General features: G+C 46.0%; 1 long non-coding RNA gene across 2 annotated transcripts in view; it reads right to left on the bottom strand.

Moving 5' to 3' along the window:
- The window catches only part of LOC138641469 (uncharacterized), a 278,319-nt gene extending 252,369 nt beyond the window's left edge, over nt 1-25,950 (bottom strand). For both annotated transcript variants that reach the window (XR_011313863.1, XR_011313864.1), the window contains exon 1: nt 25,901-25,950. This is a non-coding gene — a long non-coding RNA (uncharacterized lncRNA). The remainder of the gene's footprint in view (nt 1-25,900) is intronic.
- Nucleotides 25,951-26,851: the final 901 nt, after the last annotated feature.

Below are 26,851 nucleotides of genomic sequence, written 5' to 3'. Positions count from 1 at the left end.
CTGCTTTTCTTTAAAAAGACAAGTCACGCCTCCACTACTGATTAACAGTATAATGGGCTAAATAGTCTACGTGTTGCATTCAGCTTGTGCAAGTAGAAAAATTAATAGAGCAACCTTTTACTTGTGCAGCATTAATGCTGCAGAAGGAGTGGCTCTTGTACTTTGTAACACCTGAGGGGGGGTTAAAGGTAACCTTTGAAATTGGTTCAACTAGGCTTTGGCCAACACTCTGCTCCTCTACTCCTCCTGCTGACCCTGGGCTCAAACACCGCTAGTTTTTGCCCGGAAATGCTAGCTGCACAGAGAAAAACACCAGCCAATGTGTTAGTGGTGTTCAGCACCGCCAGCTGTTCCCCCGCTGTGTAGCCGGCATCGTGTCCAGCACAAGCCACGCTGGCACAACCGACCAAAAGCTGCCACCAGTGCAGGCTTCGGCCTACACTTTGCTCCTCTCCTCCTCCTGCTGACCCTGGGCTCAAACAACGCCAGTTTCTGCCCGGACATGCTAGCTGCACAGAGAAAAACACCAGCCAATGTGTTAGTGGGGTTCAGCACCGCCAGCTGTTCCTCTGCTGTGTAGTCGGCATCGTGTCCAGCACAAGCCACGCTGGCACAACTGACCAAAAGCTGCCACCAGTGCAGGCTTCGGCCTACACTTTGCTCCTCTCCTCCTCCTGCTGACCCTGGGCTAAAACAACGCCAGTTTCTGCCCGGACATGCTAGCTGCACAGAGAAAAACACCAGCCAATGTGTTAGTGGGGTTCAGCACCGCCAGCTGTTCCCCTGCTGTGTAGCTTGCAACGTTTCCTGCAAACGCCACGCAGGAACATGAACTGAAATTGAAGGGAGCCTGCCCCCCACCCCCCCAGGTGTTTCTATGTATAACAGCCACCTTGTACAGCAGTACTGCTGCATTTGTACAAGGTGGCTGACTTTTTCTCCTTGCACACGTGGAACTCAACAAGTACAAAATGTGTCTCATTACAGACCATTACAATGTCCCTGAGGTGTGACTTTCCTTTTTAATGACACGCAGCACCCCCATTGTTAGCGCTGCCCGTCTCCTGACATCATTGGTTGGCTGGCTGTGCCTGTGCGTCCCCCCTGCCCGACACAACGCCCCCCGTTGTCTCATATATTTTGACTGCGAGGGTGTGATTGATGGGCACGAGCAGTGCATATGTTCCCCTGTTTTCACTCCCCTCCTTCCGCCTTCTTCTGACTGTGCGGCCTCATGGCCGCGGCATGCGATAAGGGATCAGCTGAGGCCGCCCAGTCTGAAGCAGGTGTAAGGACATGTGTGAGCGGCGAACATATTTACTGCACAAGGCCACGAATCCCAGCACCGCAGTGTGACTTTAGGAAAAGCCACTGTGGGTCTGGGATTTATGGCCATCGTTAACCGCACCGGCCAACATGAAATGAGGTCATGAGACGGCCTGCACTAACAGGGTATTGCCAAGGGATAACACAAGAGCGCAGTTTCCTGTACTGCAAATAACAACGGTAAGGAATCAGCGCACAGCACCTAGGTGTAAATTTGTACACCTGTGCTGCGTCTCCTTAAAAAGACTAGTAGTCACGCCTCCACTACTGTTTGACAGTATAATGGGCTAAATAGTGTACGTGTTTAATTCAGCGTGTGCAAGGAGAAAAATTAAATAGAGCAACCTTTGACTTGTGCATCAATAATGCTGTTCAAGGTGTGGCTCTTGTACCTTGCAACACCTGAGGGGGGGGTTAAAGGTAACCTTTGAAATTGGTTCAACTAGGCTTTGGCCAACACTCTGCTCCTCTACTCCTCCTGCTGACCCTGGGCTCAAACACCGCTAGTTTTTGCCCGGAAATGCTAGCTGCACAGAGAAAAACACCAGCCAATGTGTTAGTGGTGTTCAGCACCGCCAGCTGTTCCCCCGCTGTGTAGCCGGCATCGTGTCCAGCACAAGCCACGCTGGCACAACCGACCAAAAGCTGCCACCAGTGCAGGCTTCGGCCTACACTTTGCTCCTCTCCTCCTCCTGCTGACCCTGGGCTAAAACAACGCCAGTTTCTGCCCGGACATGCTAGCTGCACAGAGAAAAACACCAGCCAATGTGTTAGTGGGGTTCAGCACCGCCAGCTGTTCCTCTGCTGTGTAGTCGGCATCGTGTCCAGCACAAGCCACGCTGGCACAACTGACCAAAAGCTGCCACCAGTGCAGGCTTCGGCCTACACTTTGCTCCTTTCCTCCTCCTGCTGACCCTGGGCTAAAACAACGCCAGTTTCTGCCCGGACATGCTAGCTGCACAGAGAAAAACACCAGCCAATGTGTTAGTGGGGTTCAGCACCGCCAGCTGTTCCCCTGCTGTGTAGCTTGCAACGTTTCCTGCAAACGCCACGCAGGAACATGAACTGAAATTGAAGGGAGCCTGCCCCCCACCCCCCCAGGTGTTTCTATGTATAACAGCCACCTTGTACAGCAGTACTGCTGCATTTGTACAAGGTGGCTGACTTTTTCTCCTTGCACACGTGGAACTCAACAAGTACAAAATGTGTCTCATTACAGACCATTACAATGTCCCTGAGGTGTGACTTTCCTTTTTAATGACACGCAGCACCCCCATTGTTAGCGCTGCCCGTCTCCTGACATCATTGGTTGGCTGGCTGTGCCTGTGCGTCCCCCCTGCCCGACACAACGCCCCCCGTTGTCTCATATATTTTGACTGCGAGGGTGTGATTGATGGGCACGAGCAGTGCATATGTTCCCCTGTTTTCACTCCCCTCCTTCCGCCTTCTTCTGACTGTGCGGCCTCATGGCCGCGGCATGCGATAAGGGATCAGCTGAGGCCGCCCAGTCTGAAGCAGGTGTAAGGACATGTGTGAGCGGCGAACATATTTACTGCACAAGGCCACGAATCCCAGCACCGCAGTGTGACTTTAGGAAAAGCCACTGTGGGTCTGGGATTTATGGCCATCGTTAACCGCACCGGCCAACATGAAATGAGGTCATGAGACGGCCTGCACTAACAGGGTATTGCCAAGGGATAACACAAGAGCGCAGTTTCCTGTACTGCAAATAACAACGGTAAGGAATCAGCGCACAGCACCTAGGTGTAAATTTGTACACCTGTGCTGCGTCTCCTTAAAAAGACTAGTAGTCACGCCTCCACTACTGTTTGACAGTATAATGGGCTAAATAGTGTACGTGTTTAATTCAGCGTGTGCAAGGAGCAAAATTAAATAGAGCAACCTTTGACTTGTGCATCAATAATGCTGTTCAAGGTGTGGCTCTTGTACCTTGCAACACCTGAGGGGGGGTTAAAGGTAACCTTTGAAATTGGTTCAACTAGGCTTTGGCCAACACTCTGCTCCTCTACTCCTCCTGCTGACCCTGGGCTCAAACACCGCTAGTTTTTGCCCGGAAATGCTAGCTGCACAGAGAAAAACACCAGCCAATGTGTTAGTGGTGTTCAGCACCGCCAGCTGTTCCCCCGCTGTGTAGCCGGCATCGTGTCCAGCACAAGCCACGCTGGCACAACCGACCAAAAGCTGCCACCAGTGCAGGCTTCGGCCTACACTTTGCTCCTCTCCTCCTCCTGCTGACCCTGGGCTAAAACAACGCCAGTTTCTGCCCGGACATGCTAGCTGCACAGAGAAAAACACCAGCCAATGTGTTAGTGGGGTTCAGCACCGCCAGCTGTTCCTCTGCTGTGTAGTCGGCATCGTGTCCAGCACAAGCCACGCTGGCACAACTGACCAAAAGCTGCCACCAGTGCAGGCTTCGGCCTACACTTTGCTCCTCTCCTCCTCCTGCTGACCCTGGGCTAAAACAACGCCAGTTTCTGCCCGGACATGCTAGCTGCACAGAGAAAAACACCAGCCAATGTGTTAGTGGGGTTCAGCACCGCCAGCTGTTCCCCTGCTGTGTAGCTTGCAACGTTTCCTGCAAACGCCACGCAGGAACATGAACTGAAATTGAAGGGAGCCTGCACCCCACCCCCCCAGGTGTTTCTATGTATAACAGCCACCTTGTACAGCAGTACTGCTGCATTTGTACAAGGTGGCTGACTTTTTCTCCTTGCACACGTGGAACTCAACAAGTACAAAATGTGTCTCATTACAGACCATTACAATGTCCCTGAGGTGTGACTTTCCTTTTTAATGACACGCAGCACCCCCATTGTTAGCGCTGCCCGTCTCCTGACATCATTGGTTGGCTGGCTGTGCCTGTGCGTCCCCCCTGCCCGACACAACGCCCCCCGTTGTCTCATATATTTTGACTGCGAGGGTGTGATTGATGGGCACGAGCAGTGCATATGTTCCCCTGTTTTCACTCCCCTCCTTCCGCCTTCTTCTGACTGTGCGGCCTCATGGCCGCGGCATGCGATAAGGGATCAGCTGAGGCCGCCCAGTCTGAAGCAGGTGTAAGGACATGTGTGAGCGGCGAACATATTTACAGCACAAGGCCACGAATCCCAGCACCGCAGTGTGACTTTAGGAAAAGCCACTGTGGGTCTGGGATTTATGGCCATCGTTAACCGCACCGGCCAACATGAAATGAGGTCATGAGACGGCCTGCACTAACAGGGTATTGCCAAGGGATAACACAAGAGCGCAGTTTCCTGTACTGCAAATAACAACGGTAAGGAATCAGCGCACAGCACCTAGGTGTAAATTTGTACACCTGTGCTGCGTCTCCTTAAAAAGACTAGTAGTCACGCCTCCACTACTGTTTGACAGTATAATGGGCTAAATAGTGTACGTGTTTAATTCAGCGTGTGCAAGGAGCAAAATTAAATAGAGCAACCTTTGACTTGTGCATCAATAATGCTGTTCAAGGTGTGGCTCTTGTACCTTGCAACACCTGAGGGGGGGGTTAAAGGTAACCTTTGAAATTGGTTCAACTAGGCTTTGGCCAACACTCTGCTCCTCTACTCCTCCTGCTGACCCTGGGCTCAAACACCGCTAGTTTTTGCCCGGAAATGCTAGCTGCACAGAGAAAAACACCAGCCAATGTGTTAGTGGGGTTCAGCAACGCCAGCTGTTCCCCTGCTGTGTAGTCGGCAACGTGTCCAGCACAAGCCACGCTGGCACAAGAGAACAAAAGCTGCCACCAGTGCAGGCTTCGGCCTACACTTTGCTCCTCTCCTCCTCCTGCTGACCCTGGGCTCAAACAACGCCAGTTTCTGCCCGGACATGCTAGCTGCACAGAGAAAAACACCAGCCAATGTGTTAGTGGGGTTCAGCACCGCCAGCTGTTCCCCTGCTGTGCAGCTTGCAACGTGACCTGCAAACGCCACGCAGGCACATGAACTGAAATTGAAGGGAGCCTGGCCCCCACCCCCAGGTGTTTATATGTATAACAGCCACCTTGTACAGCAGTACTGCTGCATTTGTACAAGGTGGCTGATGTTTTCTCCTTGCCCACGTGGAACTCAACACGTACAAAATGTGTCTCTTTGAGACCATTCCACTGTCCCTGAGGTGTGACTTTCCTTTCTAATGATACGCAGCACCCCCCTTGGTAGCGCTTCCCGTCTTCTGACATCATTGGTTGGCTACTTGCGCCTGTTCGTCCGCCCTGCCTGAATAAAATGCTCCTCGTTGTCTTAATTATTTTGACTGCGAGGGTGTGATTGATGGGCACGAGCAGTGCATATCTTCGCCTGTCTTAACTCATCTCCTTCCGCCTTCTTCAGACTGTGCAGCCTCATGGCCGCGGCATGCGAGAAGGGATCAGCAGAGGCCGCCCAGTCTGAAGCAGGTGTAAGGACGTGTGTGAGCGGCCAAAATATTTACTGCTCAAGGCCACGAATCCCAGCACCGCAGTGTGGCTTTATGAAAAGACACTGTGGGTCTGGGATTTATGGCCATCGTTAACCGCACCGGCCAACATGAAATGATGTCATAAGATGGGCAGCGCTAACAGGGCATTGCCAAGGGATAACACAAGAGCGCAGACTCCTGTACAGCAAATAACAACGCTCAGGAAGCTGCGCCAAGCACCAAGGCGTTATTTTGGACACCTGTGCTGCGTCTCATCAAAAAACCAAGTCACGCATCCACTACAGTTTGACTGTAGAATGGGGTAAATTGTGTATGTCTTTCATTCAGCGTGTGCAAGTAGACAAATTAATAGAGCAACCTTTCACTTGTGCAGCATTAATACTGCACAAGGTGTGTCTCTTGTACTTTGTAACACCTGAGGGGGGGGTTAAAGGTTTCCTTTGAAATTGAATTGGTTCAACTAGGCTTCGGCCTACACTCTGCTCCTCTCCTCCTCCTCCTGCTTCAACACGGGCTCTAACACCGCTAGTTTTTGCCCGCAAGTGCTAGCTGCACAGAGAAAAACACACGCCATTGTGTTAGTGGGGTTCAGCAACGCCAGCTGTTCCCCCAGTGTGTAGCCGGCAAAGTGTCCTGCAAACGCAACGCAGACACAAAGCTGCCTCCAGTGCAGGCTTCGGCCTACACTCATCTCCCCCTGCTTACCCTTTGCTCCAACACCGCTAGTTGGTGCTCTAGGAAGACAATCTTTAATAGGCAAGGCAACGCATCTGGGTTCCAGCACCGCCAGCTGGTTCTCGGCAGTGTTCTTGTCACAGGTACTCCCTCGTGCCAAGCCTGGTTTCAGCACCGTCAGCTGTTTCCGGGTTGTGTCAACTTCACTGAGACGCCTATGCTTGCCCCGTCGTGGTGCGGTCGAGTTAGCCAACTCCAGGGTGCCTCCAGTTTAGGAGCTTCCTATGTGGGCTGCGTGAACTGGTAGTCAAGGCTGGTTCTGTAGTGCCAGTAGGCCCAGCTCCCCCTGTAGGACTGTTGGGGTTCGGTAACTGCGGCTGCCTCGCGGCCTAGCTGTTCTCTCCTCTCCTGTGGGCCTTCGGGTCCACCACCTGGTTCCAGCACCGTCAGCTGGTTCCGGGCCGAGCCTTTGGCTTAGGTGCCTCCTCCTGGGTATCCGAGTTCCGCCAACGCCAGGCGGTCCTTGGTAGTGCTTTTAAGCGCGGGCACCTACAGCTTAGTAACCGGGTTCCAGCACCGTCAGCTGGTCCTCGGTCGTGCCATTGGCTCTTGCACACTGGGGCAACGCATCCGGGTTCCAGCACCGCCAGCTGGTTCTCGGCAGTGTTCTTGTCACAGGTACTCCCTCGTGCCAAGCCTGGTTTCAGCACCGTCAGCTGTTTCCGGGTTGTGTCAACTTCACTGAGACGCCTATGCTTGCCCCGTCGTGGTGCGGTCGAGTTAGCCAACTCCAGGGTGCCTCCAGTTTAGGAGCTTCCTATGTGGGCTGCGTGAACTGGTAGTCAAGGCTGGTTCTGTAGTGCCAGTAGGCCCAGCTCCCCCTGTAGGACTGTTGGGGTTCGGTAACTGCGGCTGCCTCGCGGCCTAGCTGTTCTCTCCTCTCCTGTGGGCCTTCGGGTCCACCACCTGGTTCCAGCACCGTCAGCTGGTTCCGGGCCGAGCCTTTGGCTTAGGTGCCTCCTCCTGGGTATCCGAGTTCCGCCAACGCCAGGCGGTCCTTGGTAGTGCTTTTAAGCGCGGGCACCTACAGCTTAGTAACCGGGTTCCAGCACCGTCAGCTGGTCCTCGGTCGTGCCATTGGCTCTTGCACACTGGGGCAACGCATCCGGGTTCCAGCACCGCCAGCTGGTTCTCGGCAGTGTTCTTGTCACAGGTACTCCCTCGTGCCAAGCCTGGTTTCAGCACCGTCAGCTGTTTCCGGGTTGTGTCAACTTCACTGAGACGCCTATGCTTGCCCCGTCGTGGTGCGGTCGAGTTAGCCAACTCCAGGGTGCCTCCAGTTTAGGAGCTTCCTATGTGGGCTGCGTGAACTGGTAGTCAAGGCTGGTTCTGTAGTGCCAGTAGGCCCAGCTCCCCCTGTAGGACTGTTGGGGTTCGGTAACTGCGGCTGCCTCGCGGCCTAGCTGTTCTCTCCTCTCCTGTGGGCCTTCGGGTCCACCACCTGGTTCCAGCACCGTCAGCTGGTTCCGGGCCGAGCCTTTGGCTTAGGTGCCTCCTCCTGGGTATCCGAGTTCCGCCAACGCCAGGCGGTCCTTGGTAGTGCTTTTAAGCGCGGGCACCTACAGCTTAGTAACCGGGTTCCAGCACCGTCAGCTGGTCCTCGGTCGTGCCATTGGCTCTTGCACACTGGGGCAACGCATCCGGGTTCCAGCACCGCCAGCTGGTTCTCGGCAGTGTTCTTGTCACAGGTACTCCCTCGTGCCAAGCCTGGTTTCAGCACCGTCAGCTGTTTCCGGGTTGTGTCAACTTCACTGAGACGCCTATGCTTGCCCCGTCGTGGTGCGGTCGAGTTAGCCAACTCCAGGGTGCCTCCAGTTTAGGAGCTTCCTATGTGGGCTGCGTGAACTGGTAGTCAAGGCTGGTTCTGTAGTGCCAGTAGGCCCAGCTCCCCCTGTAGGACTGTTGGGGTTCGGTAACTGCGGCTGCCTCGCGGCCTAGCTGTTCTCTCCTCTCCTGTGGGCCTTCGGGTCCACCACCTGGTTCCAGCACCGTCAGCTGGTTCCGGGCCGAGCCTTTGGCTTAGGTGCCTCCTCCTGGGTATCCGAGTTCCGCCAACGCCAGGCGGTCCTTGGTAGTGCTTTTAAGCGCGGGCACCTACAGCTTAGTAACCGGGTTCCAGCACCGTCAGCTGGTCCTCGGTCGTGCCATTGGCTCTTGCACACTGGGGCAACGCATCCGGGTTCCAGCACCGCCAGCTGGTTCTCGGCAGTGTTCTTGTCACAGGTACTCCCTCGTGCCAAGCCTGGTTTCAGCACCGTCAGCTGTTTCCGGGTTGTGTCAACTTCACTGAGACGCCTATGCTTGCCCCGTCGTGGTGCGGTCGAGTTAGCCAACTCCAGGGTGCCTCCAGTTTAGGAGCTTCCTATGTGGGCTGCGTGAACTGGTAGTCAAGGCTGGTTCTGTAGTGCCAGTAGGCCCAGCTCCCCCTGTAGGACTGTTGGGGTTCGGTAACTGCGGCTGCCTCGCGGCCTAGCTGTTCTCTCCTCTCCTGTGGGCCTTCGGGTCCACCACCTGGTTCCAGCACCGTCAGCTGGTTCCGGGCCGAGCCTTTGGCTTAGGTGCCTCCTCCTGGGTATCCGAGTTCCGCCAACGCCAGGCGGTCCTTGGTAGTGCTTTTAAGCGCGGGCACCTACAGCTTAGTAACCGGGTTCCAGCACCGTCAGCTGGTCCTCGGTCGTGCCATTGGCTCTTGCACACTGGGGCAACGCATCCGGGTTCCAGCACCGCCAGCTGGTTCTCGGCAGTGTTCTTGTCACAGGTACTCCCTCGTGCCAAGCCTGGTTTCAGCACCGTCAGCTGTTTCCGGGTTGTGTCAACTTCACTGAGACGCCTATGCTTGCCCCGTCGTGGTGCGGTCGAGTTAGCCAACTCCAGGGTGCCTCCAGTTTAGGAGCTTCCTATGTGGGCTGCGTGAACTGGTAGTCAAGGCTGGTTCTGTAGTGCCAGTAGGCCAAGCTCCCCCTGTAGGACTGTTGGGGTTCGGTAACTGCGGCTGCCTCGCGGCCTAGCTGTTCTCTCCTCTCCTGTGGGCCTTCGGGTCCACCACCTGGTTCCAGCACCGTCAGCTGGTTCCGGGCCGAGCCTTTGGCTTAGGTGCCTCCTCCTGGGTATCCGAGTTCCGCCAACGCCAGGCGGTCCTTGGTAGTGCTTTTAAGCGCGGGCACCTACAGCTTAGTAACCGGGTTCCAGCACCGTCAGCTGGTCCTCGGTCGTGCCATTGGCTCTTGCACACTGGGGCAACGCATCCGGGTTCCAGCACCGCCAGCTGGTTCTCGGCAGTGTTCTTGTCACAGGTACTCCCTCGTGCCAAGCCTGGTTTCAGCACCGTCAGCTGTTTCCGGGTTGTGTCAACTTCACTGAGACGCCTATGCTTGCCCCGTCGTGGTGCGGTCGAGTTAGCCAACTCCAGGGTGCCTCCAGTTTAGGAGCTTCCTATGTGGGCTGCGTGAACTGGTAGTCAAGGCTGGTTCTGTAGTGCCAGTAGGCCCAGCTCCCACCGTAGGACTGTTGGGGTTCGGTAACTGCGGCTGCCTCGCGGCCTAGCTGTTCTCTCCTCTCCTGTGGGCCTTCGGGTCCACCACCTGGTTCCAGCACCGTCAGCTGGTTCCGGGCCGAGCCTTTGGCTTAGGTGCCTCCTCCTGGGTATCCGAGTTCCGCCAACGCCAGGCGGTCCTTGGTAGTGCTTTTAAGCGCGGGCACCTACAGCTTAGTAACCGGGTTCCAGCACCGTCAGCTGGTCCTCGGTCGTGCCATTGGCTCTTGCACACTGGGGCAACGCATCCGGGTTCCAGCACCGCCAGCTGGTTCTCGGCAGTGTTCTTGTCACAGGTACTCCCTCGTGCCAAGCCTGGTTTCAGCACCGTCAGCTGTTTCCGGGTTGTGTCAACTTCACTGAGACGCCTATGCTTGCCCCGTCGTGGTGCGGTCGAGTTAGCCAACTCCAGGGTGCCTCCAGTTTAGGAGCTTCCTATGTGGGCTGCGTGAACTGGTAGTCAAGGCTGGTTCTGTAGTGCCAGTAGGCCCAGCTCCCCCTGTAGGACTGTTGGGGTTCGGTAACTGCGGCTGCCTCGCGGACTAGCTGTTCTCTCCTCTCCTGTGGGCCTTCGGGTCCACCACCTGGTTCCAGCACCGTCAGCTGGTTCTCGGCAGTGTCTTTTGCTCTTGTACCTTCTGCTCCCCATCCTGGTTCCAGTACCGTCAGCTGGTTCCGGGCAGAGCCTTTGGCTTAGGTGCCTCCTTCTGGGTATCCAAGTTCCACCAATGTCAGGTGGTCCTTGGTAGTGCTTTCAGGCACGGGTACCTCCTGCTTAGTAACCGGGTTCCAGTAACGTCAGCTGGTCCTTGGTAGTTCCATTGGCTCTTGGACATTCGGCTACCCATCCGGGTTCCAGTACCGTCAGCTGGTTCTCGGCAGTGTCTTTTGCTCTTGTACCTTCTGCTCCCCATCCTGGTTCCAGTAACGTCAGCTGGTTCCGGGCAGAGCCTTTGGCTTAGGTGCCTCCTTCTGGGTATCCGAGTTCCGCCAACGTCAGGCGGTCCTTGGTAGTGCTTTTTAGCACGGGTACCTCCTGCTTAGTAACCGGGTTCCAGTAACGTCAGCTGGTCCTCGGTAGTTCCATAGGCTCTTGAACCTTCGGGTAGCCATCCGAGTTCCAGTTCCATCAGCTGGTTCTTGGCATTTTCTCAGCCTTCTTGTACCTTCTGCTACATTTCCAAGTTGAAGACCCTAACGTCGACAACCCGGAAGACCACCCCGATGACGACGACCCGGAAGACCACCCCGATGACGACGACGACGACGGCGGAGACGACGACGGCGGAGACGACGACGGCTGAGACGACGACGGCGGAGATGACGACACTGGAGACGACGACCCTGGAGACGACAACATGGAAGACCGAGAAGCAGAAGAACAAGAGGCTGCAGAACAAAGAGCAGAAGAACATTAAGCATAAGACTTAATATCAGAGCAAAAGATATTATCTAAATTATATGCAGAAGAAGACTAAGCAGTGTATGGGGGTGAGTCCGTTCCTCCTCGTGGTGCCCCTGGATAAAGCCTGATGCTGCAGGCCAAACTGAACGCGGACAAATGTAACTTTTGTGACTGGCAGAACGGAAGGTGTAATCTTCCAACTTTTATAGATAACAACTACGGGAATGCCTGTCACAAATGAGAATATGATGAAGAAGTAGAATAGGAAGAATAATAACAGTGGAATAAAAAGAATATGTAGAATAGGAAGAATAATAATAGTTGAAGAAAATGAATATGAAGAATGTAATAAAAAAAAAAAAATAGGTAGAAGATGAAGAAGAAGATGAATAAGGTGAAGAAGTTGATGTCAAAGATGCTGATGATGATGAAGATGAAAGTGTGGGAAAAGAAAAAAAAAAAAAGAAAAAAAAGAAGGGGAAGGGCGTGGAATAGTGAAACATCAATATCTGACAAAATAAAAAAAATTTACATAGTCAATATCTTTTTCAATCCGAACGTCTTTAAAAAAAAAACAAAACATGCTATTCTATTTGATTGGACTAATCCTCATTGCCTTTAATGTCTCCGCCACCTCCCCCATACATCCTACATTATTCTTAGTTGTTTTCCTTCATGTAGAATGAACCTACAAGGAAAGAAAGGGTTTATTTTAATTCCGACATTTTGGTCCCATTGACTTGCATTGGGATCGGGTATCGGTATCGGCGATATCCGATATTTTTTGAATATCGGCCGATCCAAACCGATACCGATACTTTCCGATATCGGAAGGTATCGCTCAACACTATTCACTAGTCTTCCATATAAAAACAAAAAGGGGAGATTAATATTGGCAAATCTGTGCATCTGTGCATCTGTGCCAGTCCAGTCTGTGGTATCGGTCTGTCATTTTGTGCCACTGAAACAATACTGTAAAACAGTGGGCCAGATTTATTCACTAGTCTCCCATCAAAAAAAAAAAAAGGGGGAGATTAATCTTGGCAAATCTGTGCATCTGTGCCAGTCCAGTCTGTGGTATCTGTCGTTTTGTGCCACCGAAACAACACTGTAAAACAGTAGGCCAGATTTATTCACTAGTCTTCCATATAAAAACAAAAAGGGGAGATTAATATTGGCAAATCTGTGCATCTGTGCCAGTCCAGTCTGTGGTATCTGTCTGTCATTTTGTGCCACAGAAACAATACTGTAAAACAGTGGGCCAGATTTATTTACTAGTCTCCCATCAAAAAAAAAGAAGGGGAGATTAATATTGGCAAATCTGTGCATCTGTGCCAGTCCAGTCTGTGGTATCGGTCTGTCATTTTGTGCCACTGAAACAATACTGTAAAACAGTGGGCCAGATTTATTCACTAGTCTTCCATATAAAAACAAAAAGGGGAGATTAATATTGGCAAATCTGTGCCAGTCCAGTCTGTGGTATCTGTCTGTCATTTTGTGCCACAGAAACAATACTGTAAATCAGTTGGCCAGATTTATTCACTAGTCTTCCATATAAAAACAAAAAGGGGAGATTAATATTGGCAAATCTGTGCATCTGTGCCAGTCCAGTCTGTGGTATCTGTCTGTCATTTTCTGCCACTGAAACAATACTGTAAAACAGTGGGCCAGATTTATTCACTAGTCTCCCATCAAAAAAAAAATAAGAAGGGGAGATTTTTATTTCCAGTGTGTGCATCTGCATCTGTCCTGTTAGTGGCATATCTGTCAGCCACTGTCTTCCACTGAAACTGTGTACTGTAATACAGTGGGCCTGATTTTCCATGAAGTCTCACACACCTATAAAGGGAGATTTAAATTCACAACAATTTTGCGTCCACCTTGTAACTGGTTTTACAGTACCAAATACCATTTGTTAGTTTGGTTACATATTTCCAAGAATGAGGAAGTCTGGTGGAAGAGGTCGTGGCCGTGGGCGGTCATTGCCAGCTGGTAATGATGGTAGTGGTGGTGGAGCATCAGGTGGTCGTGGGAAAAGCAATATAGCACCTAAGTCTCGAGTTGTTCAGCCACCGTCATCATCTGGCTACACAAGGCCTCGAACACTCCCTTTTCTGGGAGTAGAAAAACTGCTTTTAAAGCCAGAGCAGCAGGAACAAGTTTTGGCTTTCCTTGCTGACTCTGCCTCTAGCTCTTTTGCCTCCTCTTCGGAAAGTGCAAAATGTAAAAGCAGCGCGTCATCAGTGGATATTCCCGGTCAGGTACAAGTTGCATCCTTGCGTTCTTCACCCAGAACAACAGAGAAGGATGCGTTAGGCGACACAACGGGTTACTCCATGGAGCTCTTTACACATACCATTCGTGGGTTAGAAAGGGAAATTGTTAACAGGCCATGCCCATTACAAGATGAATCGGACATGGAGTGCACAGATGCACAGACACAGCCAGATTATTATGCTATGTGATCTTTGACTCAGATCACAACATTGCCCTCGCAGTGTACTGATCCAGAATCTGATCCAGATGAGACTATGGAGCCCCGTCACGAATGCTATAGCACTGGCTTACACGGTGACACAGAGGAAGGTGCACAGGACATAGAAGAGGAGGTCATAGATGACCCAGTTGTTGATCCCGATTGGCAGCCATTGGGGGAACAGGGTGCAGCTGGCAGTAGCTCTGAAGCGGAGGAGGAGGAGCCGCAGCAGGCATCAAAATCGCAACAGGTTCCATCTGGCAGGCCTGTATCTGGCCAAAACGTGTGGCAAAACCAAAAACAGTTGTAGGACAGCGTGGCCATCCGGTTAAAGTAGCTTGGTGTGCAATGCATGAAAAGGTATCCGATAGTAGGAAGAGTGCAGTCTGGCATTTTTTTAACCAAGATACAAATGATCAGTGCAAAGTCATCTGTAAGAAATGCTCAAGGACCTTCAGCAGAGGTCAGAATGTTAAAAATCTAAATACAAGTTGCATGCGTAGACATTTAACCACCATGCACTTGCAAGCCTGGACTAACTACCAAACGTCCCTTAACGTTGTTGCACCCTCTCACAATGAAGCTAGTCAGCAACGCTACATCCCTTCCCTCACTGTAAGCCCACTGTTTACCACACCACCTGCAGCAAATGTGGAGGTTTTGTCGCAAGTCCAAAGCAGTCAGGGAATCACCAGGTTCTTGGTAGGAAACACTGTATGTAGGCCAACAGCAAGAATACCATCACCAACCCTCTCTCAGTCTGCAATGTCCACCGGCACCCCCGCTAGTTCCACCATATGCAGCTCTCCAGTCCAGCTCAACCTACAAGAAACTCTCGTTAGGAAAAGGAAGTACTCATTCTCTCATCCGCGTACACAGGGTTTGAACGCCCACATTGCTAGACTAATCTCGTTAGAGATGATGCCCTACCGGTTAGTTGAAAGCGAAGCTTTCAAAGCCCTGATGGACTACGCTGTACCACGCTACGAGCTACCCAGTCCACACTTCTTTTCGAGAAAAGCCATCCCAGCCCTCAACCAGCATGTAAAAGACCGCATTGTCCATGCACTTAGGCAATCTGTGAGTAGAAAGGTGCACCTGACAACAGATGCATGGACCAGTAGGCATGGCCAGGGGCGTTACGTGTCCATCACGGAACACTGGGTTAATGTGGTGGATGCAGGGTCCACAGGGGACTGCAATATTGGGACAGTTCTGCCTAGCCCACGATCTAGGAAACAGTTGGCTGTAGGCGAGAGCTCATCCACAGACCTCAGTCACACGACCACTCCATCCACAGCTGTCACTGTTGCGTATGAGGTGTCCCATTATGGAACAGCTAGTGGCAAGCGTCAGCAGGCTGTATTGGCAATGAAGTGTTTGGACGACAACAGACACACCACGGAAGTTCTGTCCAAATTCTTGCAACAAGATACTCAGTCATGGCTGGGCAGTGTACATCTTGAGGCAGGCAAGGTAGTGAGTGATAACGGAATGAATTTTATGGCTGCCATAGCCCTTTAACAACTGAAACACATTCCTTGCCTGGCTCACACCTTAATCCTGGTGGTGCAGTGCTTCCTGAAAAGTTATCCGGGGTTACCCGACCTGCTCCTGAAGGTGCGCAGACTTTGCTCGCACATCCGCCATTCGCCCGTACACTCCAGCTGTATGCAGAACCATCAGCGATCTTTGAACCTTCCCCAGCATCACCTAATCATCGACGTTGCAACAAGGTGGAACTCCACACTGCACATGCTTCAGAGACTGTGCGAACAGAGGCGTGCTGTTATGTATTTGTGGGAGGATACACATACACGGGCAGGCAGTTGGATGGCAGACATGGAGTTGTCAGGTGTGCAGTGATTGAAGCTACAAGACCTGTGTCAAGTCCTTCAGTGTTTTGAGGAATGCACATGGCTGGTTAGTGCAGACAACGCCATAATAAGCATGAGCATCCCCCTAATGCGTCTGCTGATGCAAAGTTTGACGCACATAAAGTAGCAGGCGTCTGCAGCCGAGGACGAGGGAAGCCATGATGACAGTCAGCCATTGTCTAGTCAGGGAAGTCTACTGGACGAGGTGGCGGGCAAAGAGGAGGAGGACGAGGAGGATGATGGGGATAAGTATTTTTTGGATGAGGAAGCTTCTCAGGGGGCAATAGAAACTGGTGGCGCTGCAAGGCCAGGTTCAGGGTTTTTGAGGGAGGCAAGTGACGTTGATTTGCCTGAAAGTGCTCCTCAAGCCAGCACAAGCAGTGAATTGACAACTGGAACATTGGCCCACATGGCGGATTATGCCTTGCGTATCCTGAAAAGCGACCCCCGTATCATAAAAATGATGACCAATGATGATTACTGGTTGGCCTGCCTCCTGGATCCACGCTATAAGGGGAAACTGCAAAACATCATGCCACATGAGAACCTTGAACAAATATTGGCAACCAAACATGCAATTCTTGTTGACCGTTTGATTCAGGCATTCCCAGCACACAGCGCCAGTGATGGTTCTCACATGAGCTGCAGGGGGCAACAGGGCAGAGGTGTTAGAGGTGCACAAATCAGAAGTGGCGTTGGACAGAGAGGTTTTCTGATCAGGTTGTGGAGTGATTTCGCAATGACCGCAGGCAGGACAGGTACTGCAGCATCAATTCAAAGTGACAGGAGACAACATTTGTCCAGTATGGTTACTAACTATTTTTCCTCCCCTATCAATGTTCTCCCTCACCTGTCATTCCCATTTGATTACTGGGCATCCAAAATAGACACCTGGCCTGAATTGTCCGAATATGCATTGCAGGAGCTCGCTTGCCCAGCTCAGAAAGAGTATTCAGTGCTGCTGGTTCAATACTGACCGAAAAAAGGACTCGTTTGGCTACCCAAAATGTTTATGATCTAACCTTCATTAAAATGGACCACTCATGGATTTCTAATTATTTTGCCCCACCTTTCCCGGCTGACACCTAGCTTTCCTTTAAAAAGGTCTTGCTTTTGAACTGGTCTTACTGAGTGTTCCATTTTCTCCATTTGCAAAAAAGTGCATAGAGCCACCTGATATTATTTTAGGCCTACTAAGTCTGTCTGCGGTCCCTCCTTCCAATAGTCCTCCACTGACCACACCAATGCTGCCTGTGTACCCCTGCAAGATAATTGAAACTGCATTGAGCCTACTTATTTTTATGTTAGGCCTACTAAGTCTGTTTGCGGTCCCTCCTTTCAATAGTCCTCCACTGACCACACCAATGCTGCCTGTGTACCCCTGCAAGATAATTGAAACTGCATTGAGCCTACTTTTTTATGTTAGGCCTAGTAAGTCTGTCTGTGGTCCCTCCTTCCAATAGTCCTCCGCTGACCACACCAATGCTGCCTGTGTGCCCCTGGAACCTAATTAAAAGTGCATAGAACCTACTTTTCTATTTTAGGCCTACTAAGTCTGTCTGCGGTCCCTCCTTCCAATAGTCCTACGCTGACCACACCAATGCTGCCTGTGTACCCCTGCAAGATAATTGAAACTGCATTGAGCCTATTTTTTTTTTTTAGGCCTACTAAGTCTGTCTGCGGTTCCTCCTTCCAATTGTCCTCCACTGACCACACCAATGCTGACTGTGTACCCATGTAACCTTTTTTAAACCTGCATCGAGCCAACTTTGTAGTGTAAGGCCTAATAGCAGAATCTGGCTGCGCCACTCAATACAGCTGTCCTCTTAAAAAAAAATGACCTGCAATTATCAGTTTTTCAGCCTATCGGAATTTTAAAACTGCAGTGGGGCTACTAGTTTGGTTGGGGCCTACTATCAGTGTCTGCCGCTCCAAGGTGTTCTCCTGGTTGCCTTTCCTGAGCTTCTATCTTCAGGCTCTTGTTAAATAGTTGTTAAATGGAACAACTGCAGTGGGGCTACTAGTTTGGTTGGGGCATACTAACATTGTCTGCCGCTCCAAGGTGTTCTCCTGGTTGCCTTTCCTGAGCTTCCATCTTCAGGCTCTTGTTAAATAGTTGTTAAATGGAACAACTGCAGTGGGGCTACTAGTTTGGTTGGGGCCTACTAACAGTGTCTGCCGCTCCAAGGTGTTCTCCTGGTTGCCTTTCCTGAGCTTCTATCTTCAGGCTCTTGTTAAGTAGTTGTTAAATGGAACAAATGCAGGGGGGCTACTACTTTGTTTGGGGCCTACTAACAGTGGATGCCACTCCAAGGTGTTCTCCTGGTTGCCTTTCCTGAGCTTCTCTCTTCAGGCTCTTGTTAAATAGTTGTTAAATGGAACAACTGAATTTGGCCTACTAGTTGGGTTGGGGCCTACTAACAGTGTCTGCCGCTCCTTGCTGTTCTCCTGGTTTCATGTCCTGAACTTCCATTTTCAGGCTCTCGTTAAGTAGTTGTTAACATTACACTGCATTTGGCCTACTATTGTGGTTGGGGCCTACTAACGGTGTCTGCCGCTCCTTACTCTTCTCCTGGTTTCCTGTCCTGAACTTTGATCTTCAGGCTCTCATTAAGTACTTGTTAATATTACACTGCATTTGGCCTACTAGTTGGGTTGGGGCCTACTAACAGTGTCTGCCGCTCCTTGCTGTTCTCCTCCACTGAACAAAGCAGTGCTGCCTGTTTACTACTGTTACCAATTTTGAACTGCATTTAGACTACTTCCTGATTTGGGCCTACTCACTGTGTCAGCCTCTCATTACAGTCCCCGACTTTTCGGCCGATTTCACTCGACTCGACTTTTGAGATAGTCGGGTTTCGCGAAACCCAACTCGGCCCTAAAAAAGTAAAAGTCGCTCAACCCTACATGAAAGTAATTGTGCTTTGGTATGAGAAAACAGTACAGCTATGAGTGATAACATGCCCTGCAGGTGTTGTGTCTGCATTTATTTTCCCCATTTTTATTTGTTTTTAAAATAATAATTTTTTCTAAATAAAGCTGGAAAATTTTCTTATATATTTGTGGCATAAAACTTACATTTGTATGTAGGTGTGGTTATCGAATTGGAAGTGCCAGTTTACTCAAGGCCTTTTTCTAGGTTTACCCTTGTAAGTAGTTAAACTTTCATAGTGAGTTATACAAGAGAATGGAACAGTATTTATTAAACAGTCAGTCGAGTAAAACAAAATCACTTTCTGGTATGGTGAAATTATAAGATCCCACAAAGTCAGATAGCAACCCCTAAAAAAACATTTACTATGCACTCTATGCATTTACTATGCACTTTACCGCGAAAAAAACGCGAAAAAAACTGAATGTGTGCAAATAGCCTTACTCCATAAAAAAGGTGATTACTGAATTTTTCAGATCTGTTATGTAGCTGAGAAGGGTTTTATGTGTTGCCAGATTGTGCTAATGATTTAAAGCCCCCATTTTTGGCTTTTTGGTGACTTTTTAGAGGTTGTAACCTTCATCGATTACTATGGTGACCACTTGTGATGAGCGAGTGTACTCGTTGCTCGGGTTTTCTTGAGCACGCTCAGGGTCCTCCGATATTTGTTAGTGCTCAGAGATTTAGTTTTTGTTGACGCAGCTGCATGATTTACAGCTGCTAACCAGCATAAGCCTACAGCCTGCAATAACCATTCTACCGCCACGTCACCGACCGCCCGAGCTGCCGCCACGTCACTGACCACCCGAGCTGCCGCCACGTCACTGACCGCCCGAGCTGCTGCCACGTCAACGTCACCGACCGCCCGAACTGCCGCCACGTCACCGACCGCCCGAGCTGCCGACACGTCACCGACCACCCGAGCTGCCGCCATGTCACCAACCACCCGAGCTGCCGCCACATCACCGAAATTTGTTTACTGTTAATGATATCTCTAACCCTATATGTAACCCCTTTTCACATGTACAGCACCATGGAATTAATGGTGCTATAAAAATAAATAAATAATAATAATAATAATAATAAGCACATGTGGGGGTTGCCTGGTTGCTAGGGAATCCCCACATGTAATCAAGCTGGCTCACAGATGTAAATCATTCAGCTGCGGTGATGAAAACTAAATTTCCGAGCACTAAAAAATACTCGGAGGTCACCCGAGCATGCTCGGGAAATCTCAAGTAATGAGTATACTCGCTCATCACTGGTGACCATCAAAAATATAAAATATATATTCACTTTATTATCAATAAATTTAGTAAATTAGAATTCAGAATGACTTACACAGATAGTGACATTTTTCTGAGTAATTCGCCCATAAGAAAATAAACATTCTTACATATTTTCAAAGGACATTTTAATGAATGCGACATTGTTATATTTAGACTATTTTCTGTAAATTGCTAGAATTTGAAAAGACATTGAGGCAGAATCCTGTTAGTTAAATCTTACCTAAACATAAATTATTACATTCAAAGTAAAAAAAAGAAATCAAATATGTTATGCTTTTTACTCTTGGAAAAGTAATCATTAATTCAATTTGGAGAAGCAGGTTTAGCTGAAGTATTAAATTTGTTACCAAGGTTTCTATGAAATTCATTTCTGCATTCAAATTGGAGGCACATTCTGTTAGAGCTACAAGAACACTGGTCACATGGCAAAAATGAATTTACATTTCACATAAAAAATAATAGACTCCATTTTGCTGCATTCCCAGAGTTACAACAAAATGGATGCAGAATGAGAAGAATGGGCTTTAAAAGAAAACCTTTTACTACCTGTGTTTTCTTTGCAAATAGGGAAGAAACTACAGTACATCTATAAATGTGAAGCAGCTGTTGTATTCTTCATTTAAAGGCAGCAATGTCCATTATGAGAGATCTGCTATCCACTCTGTCATCTGTCATCTCAATATTTTGCAGGCCATATTCATTTCTCAGATATTATTACTTGTATTGTTATTAACGATAATGAAATGTACTATTTATATCTTCCTATCTATCTATCTATCTATCCCATATCTATCTATCTATCTACCTACCTATCTATCTATCTATCTATCTATCTATCTATCTATCTATCTATCTATCTATCTACCTATTATCTATCTATTATATATCTATCTATCTATCTACCTATCTATCTATTATCTATCTATCTATCTATCTATCTACCTATCTATCTATTATCTATCTATCTATTATCTATCTATCTATCTATTATCTATCTATCTATCTATCTATCTACCTATCTATCTATCTATCTATCTATCTATCTATCTATCTATCTACCTATCTATCTATCTATCTACCTATCTATCTATTATCTATCTATCTATCTATCTACCTATCTATCTATCTATCTATCTATCTATCTATCTATCTATCCCATATCTATCTATCTATCTATCTACCTATCTATCTATTATCTATCTATCTATCTATCTATCTATCCCATATCTATCTATCTATCTACCTATCTATCTATTATCTATCTATCTATCTATCTATCTATCTATCTATCTATCTACCTATCTATCGATTATCTATCGATTATCTATCTATCTATCTATCTATCTATCTATCTACCTATCTATCTATCTATCTATCTATCTATCTATCTATCTATCTATCTATCTATCTATCTATCATCTATATGTCTATCTATCTAACATCATTTCAGTTCCTCCTGGAACCCTTTTGAAGCCAAAACAGACTGAAAAAAGTTCTTGAAGAAACTGAAACATTGCTATTGGATATGCACTAATAAAGATTTCATATTATTTCCTTGGAGAAGGTCTGCCATTTTTAGACCCTATCTATTGTGGACCTGCTTAAAATCTGAATTGGAATTGTAATCAAGACTCTGACGGTGATGCTTCTACTTTTATCGATCTATCTATCTATCTATCTATCTATCTATCTATCTATCCATCCATCTATCATTTATCCACATATATTTGTTTACTATAGATGGATAGATATGGGATAGATAGATGATAGATAGAATAGATGGAAAGATAGGATAGATAGATAGATAGATAGATAGATAGATAGATAGATAGATAGATAGATAGATAGATAGTAGAAAGATAGATGGATAGAGATGGAAAGAGAGATAGATAGATAGATAGATAGATAGATAGATAGATAGATAGATAATAGATAGAAAGATAGATGGATAGATAGATGATAGATAGATAGATAGATGGTAGAAAGATAGATGGATAGAGATGGAAAGAGAGATAGATAGATAGATAGATAGATAGATAGATAGATAGATAGATAGATAGATAGATAGATAGATAGATATGGGGTAGAAAGATAGATGGATAGAGAGAGATGGATAGAGAGATAGATAGATACATCAATCGATAGATAGATAGATAATAGATATAGATAGAAAGAGATAGAGAGATTGATCGATGGATATGTAGAGTAGAAAGATGATATATAGATTGTTGAGAGTTATATATATTTCAACAATCTATATACCATCTATTATATCTATCTATTCCCAATTATCTACACTATCTATCTATCTATCTATCTATCTATCTATCTATCTATCTATCTATCTATCTATCTATCTATCTATCTTTCCAGTGCTCTTTCTATCTTTATCTATGTCCATATTTTAAAACTAATATGCTATTTAAAAATATCTATAAATGTTAAGCTTCCCTTAATACATTTATTACTGACCTTCAACCCTTTCTTTCGATTTTTCTTTAGCTAAAAATAAAACTTAAATGTGTTAGTTTGAGAACAGGAACATTTAATAGAGGTGGTGGCCTCAAATTAGTCACCTATAATTTAAGTTATTGTGAAGGTTAGAAAGTGATGGACATATTAATGCCTATGTCATTTATTATGTGCATAGATAATGCACTAATTTGCTTATAGTAATGATGAAAGCTGTTTTGTAATAAAGCTGCGACAATAAAGCATTTGGCCTTGGTCGAACAGATGGGACTTCAGTGCCATTGGGGATGGTCAGTTGCGGAGGGGAATTCAATGGGGCACAACATTTTAAAATAGATACTTAGGACGAGCAAGCGAATGCTGTTTGCATATATTGGAAAAAGGTATTTATTGGAACATGTGAAGTCATCTGGTTGTGATAAACACCATGAAACAAACTTGAGATAAAGAAAATGCTTCAAAAATTTTAGTTAAATAAAAGTGGTAATCAAATAAAGTAAATACATTTGATTCATTTGCATGTTTACCGTAATCAGAAAAAGATAGCAAAATATTATTGTATTATTTATCACTGTTGTTGCCTTTGATTTCATCAATACGATAACATAAGAGTTATTAAGCAAAAAATGTTTCTCATTTATTAACATTGTTAATAAAAATAATGATATACAGTTAATTATGCATGTAAATTAGAACTTTTTAGAAACGTTAGAGTACTCATACACATATATATTTATTTGCACCCATTGTATAATATTTTTTTCAAAATACAAATACAAAAATGCAAATGAATGCTATGAAGAATTATCAAAACAGTGTTGTTATTAGGTTATGCTGCCATCTATTGACCTGAGATGATCACTACTGTATTTTCCTCACTCATAGTGGTGAGTAAGGGATGCCCAATGGCATTTGTTATTGTTGGCGTAAAGGAGAAAAAGAAAGAAAGAGAGTGAGAGGAGAAAGAGAGAAGGAAAGAAGGAAAGAGGGAAGGAAAGAGAGAAAGAAGGAAAGAAAAAAGAAAGCATGAGAAAGAAAGAAACGGAAAGAAAGAAAAAAGGAAGAAAGAGAGAGAGAAAAAGAAATGAATGACAGAAAGAGAAAGGAGAGAAGGAAAGAAAGATAGAAAGAAAAAATAAAGAAAAGAAGGAAGAAAGTAACAAAGAAAGAAAGAAAGTGAGTGAGAGGAGAAAGAGAAGGAAAGAGAGAAAGAAGGAAAGAAAAAAGAAAAAGATTGACGGAAAGAGAAACAGGGAAAAAAAGAAGAAAGAGAGAGAGAGAAAAAGAAAGAAAAAATAGAAAGAGAAAGGAGAGAAGGAAAGAAAAAAGATAGAAACAATATAGAAAAGGAGGCAGAAAGAAAGTGAAAAAATAACGAAAGAAAGAAAAAAAGAGAAAAAATAGAAAAAGGGAAAGAAGGAAGACAGAGAGATGCAAGAAGGGAAAGACAAAAAGAAAAAGAAGGAAGGAGGAAAGAAAGGAAGTAATGAAGAAAGACTGAATATGTATGGAAGGATATATTAAAATGTTACTCAGAAATAGTAAATTATCTTTATTGTGTGCTATATTTTATATTGTAGCAGATTGATGATTTATATTACAAATGCCTATGATGGATGCTTTGTCATTTTAATGTTTGTGAGGTCAGAAAATAAATAATGCAAACTGTGTCCTGGGATATGAGGCAATAAATTACAAAATGAAACCTAGGTCTTGTTGGCTTCTTTTTGTGCCCTAGGTCTACTTAACACTGGATGCTACACTGAAATACAAGCTAAATCCTAAACAATATTCCTGCCTGCGACATATACATTGAATATAGCAGGAAGTATGGGAATTACGTAGAGATCTTTTTTATTTTATCCTATTATGATTATTTTGATATCTCATTAATATGGAATTATAACACATCTCCTTTCATCATACAATGTATGAAATATTGTAGCCACAGTGTAGTACATATAAACAGCATCAATACATTTTTGCAATCATTTTCAATGTGCAATAAAAGAAAGAAAAGAGACTGAAAGCCGCATAATTCATTTACAAGACAATGAAACATTTTGACAGTTTATTATTGAGGATAATATATGGAATTATCTGTTTGATGTGACCATGTTAAAAAAAAAAAACCTCCGACTCATCAGTGATCTTTGCAGCATAACTGATTGTGTGCTAAGTGACCTTTAACTTGAAGGGGTAAAAGCATTGTTTTAAATCATTCATGGGATGCTACCACAGGACTTTAAATAGATCCCAGAAAATGTAAGCACCTTACACAATTCTTTCTAAATGAACTGTACATATGGGCAATAATCCAGAAAGGAGCTCAGTAATTTCAATCAAAATGGTAAAACACACAAAAAAAAGAAAATATCAAACTGTATATATTTTATTATTCGTACAGTTCAGCAAATGAAATGACTGTTGCACATTTGGATATCCTTCGATATAACGTCTTACAGTAAAATGTATATATCTGTAGAAATCTAAGTAATGGAAAACTGGCTAAAAGGTATTATCAAAAGTATTCATCTCATTATCATGTAATTATTAGTTACATCTATACAAGATTAGTATCTTAATTAGCTTAATGATGTCAGGCACGGTGCAAATAAATCAAGGTTTTTATGATTTAGCATTATAATTGTTTAATACAACATGTTTATTCCTGTTGAATAAACGGCATCACCTAGAATATCACACACAGATGTATAATAAAGAAACAATGAATCCAATTGTTTAATCTAAAATCTCATTATTACCTTAGTTTTAAGGCAAAGCTAAATAAAAAAAAAGATCGATAAAACAGTGAACCTTTATTGTCCATTTCATTCCAGTTGGTGATAATAAATGTTGACCTTATTTACATATATATCTTCCGACATTTTAACGTAAAGCTTGCTTGTAAACGAAATTAATCACCCTGCATTTTTGCACGATTAAAGATGACGGATAAGCTTGGCTGGATAAACATCTACTAACCAATTCTATGCGACTGACATGTCACAATCCTTCTGACACGCAAGTACTAATGACAAGACACAATTAGCATGTGTATGAACAGACGCAGAGAGCAGTCACTGGAAACGGAACGATTGAAAAAGAAAAAAAACAGAAACGCATTGCTCATATTGTAAAATCTACCTAACGATCCGTTTATTTATCTTCCATCGATCTATCTCGCATCTATGTATCTATAACCCATCGGTTTTTATCTCTTTGCCTATTTCTGAGCTGCTGTATCACTCCTAAGCTCGACACAGCCTCACAAAGCCAAGCTGTTAAAAAAAAAAAATACAATTTCTACCAAAATAACAAAACTAATTTTCCAAAGACCCAAGAGCAAAGAACATCTTTTTCTAATCGAATGCAGTTATTCTAGAAAGATGGTAAAAAGAGATCATTATATTTACCATGATTTCTTTCCTTTCAATAGCCCTATGCATTATGCCTTCATCCTTTTTTGACTGGGAAGTAAACTAGAAAGGGGGGATACTGCACTAGAGCACATACATTGCAATCGCCTCTAGACATGACCCAAAATGATGCTAAGAAGTCTTGCTCTGACCTCCCGCTAACCAGCCTCTTGTGATTAATTCAGCGTGTCCTTGAAAGTATCTGCTTGAGAGCATTGGTTTTTTTAATTTAGGAGTTCTTGCAGCCCACCTATAGTTTCACCCCGGCATTTTTATCATACGAAAACCATTTATCTGAAAAAAGAGATCTGTGATAACTGAAAGACGCCACCTGCCTAAATACCACTCGAAGATGGCCACAATGTCCTAACGTGTTTTTTTTTTTTTTTTAGAACCAATTCTACGGAAACATGTCATGAGATTAATACCATCTTTGTAGCTTTTCTTCCTCTTTTTAGTGAAAACCTTTTACATGTCTACGTGTCCCTTAGTGAAGAGCAGAAATGTGGCCACAAAATGTTAATTTTCTAACCAAACATCAGCAATCACAACCATCACATGGATGGACTAGAAAGAGCAATCTAACATCGAGGGATATGAATTTCTGATCAGAGGCTGGCAGACTGCCGTGGAGGCTTACGGTAATCCCATTGGACAGCTAGGGTTGATGAAGCCTGGGAACAGGCAACCACAATGTAGGTAGTTCACAATTGTAAGTCCATAATTTAGAGCTATATGAGAAGTGGAGAGTATTCATCTGAACAACAAGCTGTAATTTTACAACAGTAACATTAACCTATTATATTCTGCAATAAAGCTTTTCTTGTTAAAAAGTCGCATAGCTGCTTTGTACTAACTATTGCTGTCCGACACCAAGGACAAAAGTTTCACACAATCAATCATTTTCTGAATATTTTTTCTTTATATCAACAATTCTGCATTAAAGCT

This window comes from Ranitomeya imitator, chromosome 6 (genome assembly GCF_032444005.1).
Source record: "Ranitomeya imitator isolate aRanImi1 chromosome 6, aRanImi1.pri, whole genome shotgun sequence".
Taxonomy (NCBI): Eukaryota; Metazoa; Chordata; class Amphibia; order Anura; family Dendrobatidae; genus Ranitomeya; species Ranitomeya imitator.
Note: the sequence above shows the minus strand (reverse complement) of the source record. Positions and strands in the feature narration are given on the sequence as shown.